Below are 11,689 nucleotides of genomic sequence, written 5' to 3'. Positions count from 1 at the left end.
AGAACGCAAGGCGATATTTTAATATCGCAGACGCGCAGATAAACCGACGATCTGACAGGTGAGGCAAACATATTCCGAGACAGTTCCATCGTAAAAGTAAAGAATATATACAGAACTTGAGAAGCTAACAGATTAACTCATAAAATTCAAAACTGTAACTCGTTATACTCTAAGAAGATAAACTATAGTCGACAATTCTTTAAACAAAACCAACACTTGAAAACTAATAAAAATTTTAAGAGAGAGACTAATAATGGTAATCGATTCCAAACAATTCTCGTCTGACAGATCATCGTTACGCGATATCGGCCCGAGACAAACTCGAGAAGGTAATAAAAATATCAACCACACTTGATAGCAACAAATTCTCCATTGGTCGAAACGTAAGCGATTAAACGAAAGCCCTGACCAACCATGATAATTGTGAAATCAAAAGCGACGCCTTCGGGACCCTAAGGGCGTCATTGAAAAATTTCCTATTCGTCAGGAAATGTTAACAAACCAATGGAGAGGAGGAGCAAGGAGGTTGATATATCCGCGACATCCCTCGGGAGAGCAGATTTTACTCCGGACTTTTGAGCGTAATTTTCCGCACACGACCTATCCGGCCTCGTACTTAGACTTTTTCGGACTTTTCGAACACAATCATTTTCGAAATTCGGCCTCGCTCAAACTCAGATTCCGACGTTCGTTTGGTGCGTGAGTGCAAGAACATAGTTCAATTCCGATAGACCGCATATACAACCAGACCAGAACGACCCAGCAGCCATTGTTAACAACGCACTTCACAAACAGTAAGTCAAGACACACACGCATAACAAAAGGAAAACGCAAAAATAAATATTTCACCCACCGTACCGAAATAATTCTTGGACTCAAGATAAAACCATCTTTTTTAAATTTCTTTTTGCGCGAGTTCTATCCTATTCCAACCCTAAACCTCTCTTTCTCCCTCTCTCTTTCTTCCATTCCGAAATCACTCAAGATCTCCCGTGATAACGGCGAGATTCGTGATTTCGTCCATTCCGGAAATCACTCAGGATCTCCCGTGATAACGGCGAGATTCGTGATTTCGTCTATTCTGGAAATTACTCAGGATCTCTCATGATAACGGCGAGATTCGTGATTTAGTCCGTCCCGAAAATCACTCAGGATCTCCCGTGATAACGGCAAGATTCGTGATTTCACCCGTTCCAAAATCACTCAGGATCTCCCGTAACAACGGCGAGATTCGTGTTCCCGTTTTTCATTTTAGTTCTTTGGATGGGTGCGTGGTAAAAATAAGAATTTATGCAACGTATTATATGGTCACGTTATAGTTCGTATATTCTCGCAATTTACACTTCACATATACGCGACAACCGTCGATAAACTTCGAGTCTCTAATCTTTTTTCCAAGGTTAATTCTTCGGTCATATGTGTATCGAGTCTCGATTCGCGTCTTTGTTTTCTTGTCTCGTTCGTTGTGTTCGTTACGTATTTACTTTTCTCGCGTCTCGATCCTTATTCGTGTATATGTGTGTGTCTGTATGTGTATGAGTGTTTTTGATTACTCTTCGGTTAAGTATGTGTCGATGTAATCGCCACAGTACTCCCCCGCCAGTGCTATACCGATAGCCCGATACTAGCGCGGATACCGCACCAACGCGAGCCCGATATGCACGACTTCGCAGCGATTATTTAAAAGACGAAAGGTGTAATGAAACCATCTTGAGTTAAGCCGGTGTACACAATACCAAATAATAAAAGAAACAAACATATATATATATATATATATATATATATATATATAACCCGGTTCGTGCCTTAATACGTGCGCTGTATGTATACGCGTGTCAATCGTGATCGAAAAATATATTTTTTCTCTTTCTGTGTGTGTGTGTGTGTGTCCCGGCGTCACAGGCCCGCCTGAAGACGGTCCGGAAACCGGACTCTTCTTCCCGCTCTCGTTATCGTTTCGCCCCGTCGGGGCGGCGGCCTCGTGTCCCCACATGCTCTCCATCGATCGACCTCATCGTCTCGGCTCTGCGTCGTCGACTCTGCCGGGCCGCTGTCCCCTGTATCGCACTCTGATACGAGATATGCTGGGTTTAAGCGGTCTATCGAAACCGCCTTGTCTTTGCCGTGCATGCGCACGACAAAAACCTTCTCGCTGCGGCTGACGACCGCGTACGGTCCCTCGTACGGCGCCTACAGCATCGTCTTTGGCCCGTCGTGTCGCACGAACACCCGCTCGGCCGTCGCCAAGTCTTTGTAGACGAACGGTCGCCCCGTGTCGGGTTCCATCCACTGGTCGCAGCCTCTCAAAATGCTCGCGCAGCGTTCCGACCAAGTCGGCGGCGTCGTCCTCGTCGTCCGTCGGTCGCCGACCCAGGAACTGCCCCGGGATCCTCAATGTTTGGCCGTATACTAACTCGGCCGTAGTCGCTCGCACGTCGTCCTTCCATGCTGCTCGGATCCCGAGCAAAACGGTCGGCAGCACCTCGGTCCAGCGGCTATTCTGCTGGCACTTGATCGTCGCCTTGAGCTGGCGATGGAACCGCTCGACCATCCCGTTCGCCTGCGGGTGGTATGCCGTCGTCCTCACATGTTGCGCTCCCGTGAGCTCGCTCAGCCGTCGGAACAGGCCGGACTCAAACTGGCGTCCCTGATCCGTCGTAATTCGAAGGGGTGCCCCGAATCGGCAGATCCATCCTTCATAAAATGCTCTCGCGACCGTCTCCGCCTCCTGGTCTCGTAATGGGAACGCCTCCGGCCATCGTGAAACGGTCCCACGTGAGACAATATCGCTTGCCCTCCGAGACTGGCATCACGATGATGTCCAGATGGACATGCTCGAATCTGCTGGATGGAGTCGCAAATTTTCCTAGCGGTGCCGAAACATGTCGCGACACCTTGGACCGCTGACAGGGCACACACGAACGAGCCCAGCTGTGGCAGTCAGCGTTCATCGACGGCCAAACGTAGCGCTGTGCCACGAGTTTGCCCGTCGCCTTTATTTCTGGGTGCGCCAGATTATGTGCACCAGATCGAATGCCCGACGAAAAGGCCTTGTCAAAAACGGTCGTGGCGTTGGCGTTGCTGTATCACAGTACACTTCTATCCCGCTTCCGGGGATCTCCACCTTGCTGACCTTCAGCCCGGACTCTCGCTGCAAGTACCTCTCGAGCTCCTCGTCACTCCCCTGCGACTCTGCCAGCGCGGCGTAATCCATGGGAGAACGGAGCTCCTCGATCCTCGACAGTGCGTCAGCCACGACATTCTCCTCACCTGTCACGTGCCGAATGTCGGTGGTAAATTGTCCGATATAGTCCAAGTGGCGAAACTGGCGCGGCGTACTCTTCTCGGATTTCTGTCGAAAAGCGTAAATTATCGGCTTGTGATCCGTATATATCGCGAACGTGCGCGCCTCCAGCATGTACCGAAAATTCTTAACCGCCAGGTATATCGCTAACAGTTCTCTATCGAAAGCGCTGTATTTCAATTCGGCTGGGCTTAGCTTTTTCGAGAAAAAAGCCAACGGTTCCCAGCCGTCGCTGTCCCGCTGTTGTAAGGTCGCGCCGATGCTCTGTTCGGACGCGTCGGTAAACAGAGCGAGCTCCGCGCTCATCCTGGGATGCCTCAAAAGAGCGGATTGGGCCAAACTTTCCTTTGATGCTTCGAATGTCCGTTGAGTCTGCGACGTCCACGATACCGATGTCTTGCCCTTAACGTTGCCGCGCAGGAGGTCATTCAGTGGCGCTAAAATCTCGGCGGCTTTTGGCAGGAATCTTCGGTAAAAATTTACCATGCCTAAGTATCTCCGGAGATCTTTCGCTGTCTTCGGCATCTGAATCGTCTCCACTCGCGCCGGCAGCGGCCGAGTTCCGCCGTCGGAAACTTCGTATCCGAGGAACTCCACCTTTGATTGGCCGAATACGCATTTCGCGGGGTTGATTATTACCCCGTATTCTCGCAGACGCTCAAATAACGCTCGCAGATGATCGCGATGCTCTTCCTCCGATGACGACGCGACGAGGATGTCATCTATGTATGCGTAGCAAAATTCGAAGTCGCGCAGAACCTCGTCTATAAATCGTTGGAACGTCTGCGCCGCGTTACGTAAGCCGAATGACATGTACGGAAATTCGTACATGCCGAACGGTGTGGTGATCGCCGTCTTCGGGATGTCCCTCTCCGCCACCGGAATCTGGTGATATGCCCGGACTAAATCCAACGTGGTAAAAATCTTCTTCCCGCTGAGGGCTTGCGCGAAGTCCTGAATATGTCGCATCGGGTAACGATCCGGGATCGTCCGCGCATTCAGTGCCCTATAATCCCCGCAGGGCTGCCACTCTTCGCCCTTCTTTGGCACCATGTGCAAGGGAGCCGACCAACAGCTCTTCGAAGGTCGCGCGATCCCGGCCTCCACCATCTTGCGAAACTCTTTCTTCGCGGCCGCCAACCGGAGACTCCAGAGCGAGTCTCCGCGGCCTGCACGCGACAGGCGGTCCCGACATAGTCTCGATATAATGCCGCATGGATCGTGACCCCGGACACTCGTCCGGTCTCGCGATATCCGAGTACTGCTCCAACAACCGGTGGTACTGCGTCTCTCCCGTGATCGTTTTTACACTGGGTGTATCGCATCGGATGCAACGCTCGTGCGCGGTCAAGCTCGTCACCTGGTCGACGAGACGAGAACCGCGCAAATCCACGAGGAGCCCGTAATGCGCGAGAAAATTATCGCCGATTATCGGTCTTGAGACGTCCGCAATCACAAACCGCCACGAGAACGCCCGCCGCAATCCAAAATTCAATGTCATCGTCTCGATTCCGTAAGTAAATATCGGTGTGCCGTTAGCGGCCGAAAGTTCGTAGGTCGATCTCTGTCGTGGCCCTCGAACCATCTTCCGAGGATACACGCAGAGATCCGCGCCCGTGTCAACCAAAAAAATCACCTTTGTATTCGCGTCGGTCATAAACAGGCGTCGCGTACCGTGGCCTGAGTCGCTCGCCGCCACTAGCGACCGGCCCCCGCGTTTCCCTGCTGCTGCATCGAGCAAGGCGCCCTGCACTGTCGGGCATCCGGCCCGAATTGCCAGTGATACCAGCATACACCACTGGCCGGTGGACCACGGCTTCCCGATCGCGCACGCGGGCGCGAACGCGAACGCGAACGCGGACGCGAACGACGTCGGTCGTCATCGCGATCTCCTTGGAATCAATCACTGCCGATCGCCTCGATCGACTTGCGAATCGCCGTCAACTGCTCCGTCATCTCTTGCTGCATCGCCAGCCGCATCTGCGCCAGCCGCATCTCCATTCTCGCCTCCAATGAAGCAGGGTCACTCGTGCCTTGACCCCGAGGCGTCGCAAATCTGGTCGCCTCCGCCATCTGGAATATCGGCGCCCGGGTCGCCTCGACTATCGCGTCCGCGATATCCGCCAATTGTTCGGGCGTATCTGCCGTGCGCGTTATTAAGTGCGGCTGAATATAAGCCGGCAGCCGACTCAACCAGACCGTTCGCAATACCTGGTCGTCAACTACGTTTCCGGCGAGATCACGAAGGTGCCGTAAAAATTGCGATGGCTTTCGGTCGCCGATCTCTTCGTGCTCGAGGAGCCTCCGGGTCTTATGCTCCTGCGATAAACTCAGTCGTTTAACTAGTTTAGATTTTAGTTTCATACGCGCGTTCCGCAGGCGGATTCATTATAATGTCGCGCACTTCGATCGTGTAACGCGGTCCGATGGCTGTCAACGCGTAACCGAATTTCGTTGCGTCGACCGTGATCCCGGCGGTTTGGAAACTCCGGTCGACAATACTAAACCAGAGTTCAGGATCCGATGGCGTGAACTCCGGCATCCGCATGCCCACGCGGCTCACCTCGGGGACAGGCAAAAAGAAATCTGGTGGCTGCTCAAATCCTGCCGGCTGCATCCCGAGTGGGTGCGGCTGCACTCCGTGGAGTAGCGGCTGCTCGAGTGCTCGTGCTTCATGCTCCACACGCGGTGCGGTCACTTCGTCGTCCCTTGTCACAACCATGACACTCTGTCTCCACGCACTCGATAACCGATCGCGAACTTTTTTTAAATTCGTCCGAACGTATTGTCAAAAATAAAAAATCAATGCACGATCACGTCGGGGTCACCACTTTAGTTCTTTGGATGGGTGCGTGGTAAAAATAAGAATTTATGCAACGTATTATATGGTCACGTTATAGTTCGTATATTCTCGCAATTTACAGCTCACATATATATGTAATCGCTCGCACGTCCGTACGCGACAACCGTCGATAGTCGAGTCTCTAATCTTTTTTCCAAGGTTAATCCTTCGGTCATATGTGTATCGAGTTTCGATTCGCGTCTTTGTTTTCTTGTCTCGTTCGTTGTGTTCGTTACGTATTTACTTTTCTCGCGTCTCGATCCTTGTTCGTGTATATGTGTGTGTCTGTATGTGTATGAGTGTTTTTGATTACTCTTCGGTTAAGTATGTGTCGATGTAATCGCCACACCATAACTTTCCCCTATTCAACATTATCCAGTCTCTTCTCTCTCTCACTCTAAAATTATACATGCGCAGAGAATAGGAAATAGAATTAATAATGACAAAATAGAAAAAAAATAAGTATTCCAAGAATTATGTCAAAATTGCATCCTATCCCCCCTCCACCCCATCCACATTCAGAAACTTCCATGACCCTCACACACACGAATACGTTTTATATATATCTATTATTTGTTTATTGAAAAATTATTGTAATTACCAATCGGGACCCTAAATTTTAAACAATAACTCCCCTCTCTGTCCCGATTGAAGACCTCCGTACTCATGTATCACCCGCGATCCATACTCACTCACTCATACACAGGCGCATCTATTTCTTTTCTGACTTGGAGAGCAACACTATTAGAATAAGGAATAATAATAATAATATATATGTGTAATAATTCCGATGAATATAATTTTTTTTTTCTTGTCCTCTATAAGAATAAAATAAATTAATTATCTTCATGCCTAATACTCTTTAATAGACCCGATCTCATTACTTCCTTTCCCGAAATCGCACTAGGCCTTGTCCCGTATAATAAAGATTAAATTTTTTTACCGAAAAGAGGCCACCGACCGAACGGCCCTTTAAATAGAGTAAAAGCGACCTTCCCGGTCGTTGACCTATTTAGGCCTAAGCACGTTCGTTCGAGTCGAACAGACGGATAGTCTGCCGTCGTTCGAAGTAAGTTTAGTTACGCCCTTCCGCTGACTCTTCCTTCCACGAGTCTGGACGTAACAGGTCATAGAATTAAGTTTCATTTGAAATGGAAAGAATGGTTGGAAAATAATTCATTAATTATTGAGCAGAAAGAAGATCGATCAATCTGTGACACTTACAATTGACCAAAACAACACAAAAGATGAAAATAACACAGAAATTATTCCTGATTTGAATTTACCAGTTACCAGTTATCGGCACTGCAAATGAAATTAAAATAATTAGTACAGATGCTTCTGATAAAACAGAAAAATATGTAAATATCAATTATTCTGCTATTTGTTCATATATACATGTCATAGTTTATTAAAATTAATTCCTCACAATTTATGTAGGACCTAAGACGAATATTATCTGAGAGTATCGAGGAAAGGAAGTACTATCATTTTATAAACAGAATGGTCAACTCATTGATCGTCTCTCTTTGTAATTATGTCGCGGATTGCGTTCTCTCTGTCGAGCTTAGTGCAGATGTCGATAAAAGATACATTCTTATTAATATTAATTTCAAATAAAAATAAATTAATCGTAAGGCTCGTATGATGCAAAGCAAATAATTGAGAAATAATATAAATATAAAACCAAGGCCAACTTAACGAGCATAAATAAACAGGATGTAATGTTGATTAGTAATTTATTTCAAATATATCATAATACGTATACGTTTCGACTTACTTAGTCTTCTTCAGTACGTGAGTAGAGTTAATACAAAGAGAATATAATATAAAAAGCAAATATAATATAAAAAAATTGTTTAAGGTTGCGCCGAGCGAATGAGTTGCCGTTATATGTAAGCTTAGGTAGTATACAGATAATTTATAAGAAGCCATGGCAAAAAGGTTGTAACAATCCATTTGAACTTAACAAGTTTAAAAATTCTATAAATGGAACGCGTACGATGGTGATGATAAAACCCATTCTTCGTTGGAAGGCGAGAATAAGTTAGTTCGGTAAGATCAAATATTAATGTCATTGTATAAAATTGGTATGTTCCATGATATTCGATTGACACTTGTCTTTAATGATAAACTGGAACTGTGGGTAAAAAGAAGCGTTAAAATTTTGTCACGAGCTCAATATAGTAAAAAAAGTCACTTACAATTATATCTTGAGATATGTTAAATTTCTTGCCATTAACTTCTCACTTACAGTGTATCTTAAAACCGACTATGGGGAGCATATCTGAGTACCAAACAATCCCTTTCTAAAAAAGGCATGTTAAGTCGATTCTCGCAAATAATGTTGCCTCTCTTCCGCGATGCTGATTGGGTGTTTCGATTAGCGTTATGCGTTATATTCATAGTATCAAGAGGCTGTCATTGCAAGGGTTAGCAGTTTGACAGTTTGTTCAAAATAAAATTAAATAAAATAATAATATTATATAATTTTATATAATATGTTATAATACTTTAAACCCGATTAATATTTTTGACAGTTATCAGCTGATTTCTGTCAAAAAATATTAATCGAATTTAAAGTATTATAACATATTATTTACATCTTATTACTATTTAATATTTTTAACATATTATTATTTTAAAATTTAATTAAATTAACGCTTTATTAATATTTTTTACAGACATCAGCTGATTAAATCGTTAATTTGCTAATTAAATTTTAAAATAATAATATGTAAAAAATATTAAAATTGTAATATGTTGTAAATAATATATTATAATATCTTATCCGCGATTAATATTTTTTGACAGAAATCAGCTGATAACTATCAAAAATATTAATCGAGAGAGTTTAAAGTATTATAATAACATATTATTTAAAACATATTATTTTATTTTATTTTATTTTATTTTATTTTGAACAAACTGTCAAACTACTAACTTTCGCGACAACCTCTCGATGCTACGAATATAACGCACAATGCGAATCGAGACAGTCAATAAGCATCGCGGAAAAGATGTAACAATATTGCGAGAATGAACTTAACATGCATTTTTAAGAGAAGGATGTTATAATATTTTCTTAATTCAATCGAAATAAACAATTTCTCACTCACCGGTCCGTGCAATAGCGGAATTGTAGTATACAGCACACATTGATCTGAAAACAAAATATTCAAATTATGTATATACATGTGTGGGGAGGGGGGGGGGGTGTATGTGTGTGTACAGGTGTTTTGAAAGTTTGGAAATGATCGAATATCTCAATGTAGTTTAGAAAAAAATAGGTTTTACCTCACAGTTGCCCCGTTGTCGTCCGATGCCTCCCCGGGGCTCCTCCTCCTCTCTTAGCTCATGGTAGCACTCACGACACTCGCGAAAACACGAATAATTACGATCGTCCGATACTTTACACGGCACTCCCGACACGCGAAACTTTACACGGCACTTCCGACGCGACGCGTGAGACACACGCGTATTTCGCGCATTGCACTTGCAATGAGAAAAAGCGATGCGAAAACTACAATCACACGAATCAACGTCCGTTCGACACTCGAGAATTCGCAGTCAAATTTGCGCGCAGCTTATCAGCAATACCTGTAACAAATAAAATAAAATAAAACATTACTATTTTAATTTTTATGACATATTATTTTAAAATTTAATTAACAAATTTTCGCTTTATTAATATTTTTTGACAGAAATCAGCTGATTAAAGCGTTAATTTGCTAATTAATATGTAATATAAATAATATGTTATCAAAATTAAAATAATAATATGTTTTAAATAATATGTTATAATATTTTTGACAGTTATCAGCTGATTTCTGTCAAAAAAATATTAATCAAGAATAAGGTATTATAATTAACATATTATTTTCAACTACATATTACTAATTTAATTTCTTACCATATTATTATTTTAAAATTTTAATTAATTAGCAAATTAACGCTTTAATCGGCTGATTTCTGTGAAAAAACATTTTAATCGAGTTTAAACAAACTAGGTATATTATTTTTTTTAAATATCATTTTTTTAAATATAAAATTGAAGAATGGCGCGCGCGTAGCGCGCGCTTGTGTTGTTCTAGTAACTCTAAAAAGTACAAATCATCGTGTGTTAGCTATTTCCGGATATTCTTCCGAATGGGACACTTCGAGTTCGGAACAGCCCTTTAGCGTACTGAAAGTAGATACCAAAACAACGTAATATATAAAATTTCAGCCGCGGCAAATCATTTTTTCAACAGTTTTTACCTAAAAGTAAAATCTCAATTAAACTCAATAACAGTATTAATACTTTATAATTATCAGTTTGTGTTTTTGGTTAAAGCAGAGAATACTTTATAATTATCAGTTTGTGTTTTTGGTTAAAGCAGAGAATTCTCTTTCTTTTTTTTTTTTTACATATATAAATATATATAAATATATAATTACATATATAATTTAAAAAAAAACAAAATTACAAACAAAAAAATTAAAAAATACAAAATGTAAAAAAAATACAAAAACAAAAAATAGAAAAAATATGGAACTAAAAACCTCCCACGTCCTTGTCGTTAGTTCTGGGTAATGCCAAGAACAGGGATAAATAAATATCTGGGTGTTGTCCTGAATGGATTGTAATCCTTCAGGATTAGGTACATTATATCAATGTTAGGTGTAGAGTGAACTTCGTTTCATCTTGCAAAGTACATGCGTGGATGCAGTGAGTTCGCCCCCCCCCCCTTCGGGGGCTCCACACCATTGGACAGATCCACGCATATCAGAAACGTATGTATACACACACACACACACACGGGGGGGGGGTGCAAGGGGGGCCTTTGGCCCCCCTCCCGCACCCTCCTCGTCGGTAGGCAGCGCGTGGATCTTCGCACGTGCGGTGTCCAATTTTTTTAAAGAAAATTTTTTAAGAAAATTTTTTTAAATAAAAACATTTGAAAAAATAATTTGCCGCGACTGAAATTTTATATAATACGTTATTTTGGTATCTACTTTCAGTACGCAAAAGGGCTGCCCTCAACTCGAAGTGTCCCATTCGGAAGAACAGCCCTATTTCCTCTAGGATGTCAAAATAAACATTGTCCAATAATTCTGTGTCCTTTTTTAAATTAATGCTGTTTTTTTGTTCTTTAATGTGTATCATTTCGGAAATAAGTCTTTTTTGATAAATATGTTCAAAATCTAAAATTTTAATATTGTTCCAATTGAATGTATGTTTTTCACTCAGAATATGCTCAGAAATTACCGAATGTCTTGACGAATCTAATTTAATGTTATTAATGTGTTCTGTGAGTCGAGTGCGTAATTGTCTTTTTGTTTGTCCGACATACGTTACATTACAATCATTGCAGTTTATTTTGTAAATAACATTTGAATTATGTGGATGGTAGTTCCTATCCTTTTGTACATTGACAAATTTCTCTAGTTTATTAAGACATCGATAACCAACAGTCATATCCAATTTTTAAATCGATGGTGCAATTAATTCAGAGATTGTATTGATGTAGGGAATAACAAATAATTTTTTATTGTTGTTT

The 11,689-nt window shown here is 42.8% G+C and overlaps 1 long non-coding RNA gene and 1 pseudogene across 1 annotated transcript in view; both read right to left on the bottom strand.

The window, feature by feature from the left end:
- Window positions 1–11,689, bottom strand: part of LOC145938010 (uncharacterized) — a 106,189-nt gene that overhangs the window by 85,441 nt on the left and 9,059 nt on the right. Inside the window, exons 2-3 of the long non-coding RNA XR_014425665.1 lie at window positions 9,444–9,746; window positions 9,266–9,309 (exon numbers count right to left, since the gene is read on the bottom strand). This is a non-coding gene — a long non-coding RNA (uncharacterized LOC145938010). The remainder of the gene's footprint in view (window positions 1–9,265; window positions 9,310–9,443; window positions 9,747–11,689) is intronic.
- On the bottom strand, window positions 4,715–6,131 carry LOC145941828 (uncharacterized; annotated as a pseudogene).

The sequence above is a fragment of the Prenolepis imparis genome, unplaced genomic scaffold (genome assembly GCF_030444845.1).
Source record: "Prenolepis imparis isolate NDT839.2.m4 unplaced genomic scaffold, iyPreImpa1.0 SCAF_1, whole genome shotgun sequence".
NCBI classification, from domain to species: domain Eukaryota; kingdom Metazoa; phylum Arthropoda; class Insecta; order Hymenoptera; family Formicidae; genus Prenolepis; species Prenolepis imparis.
This window is presented reverse-complemented; position numbering and strand designations above follow the sequence as displayed.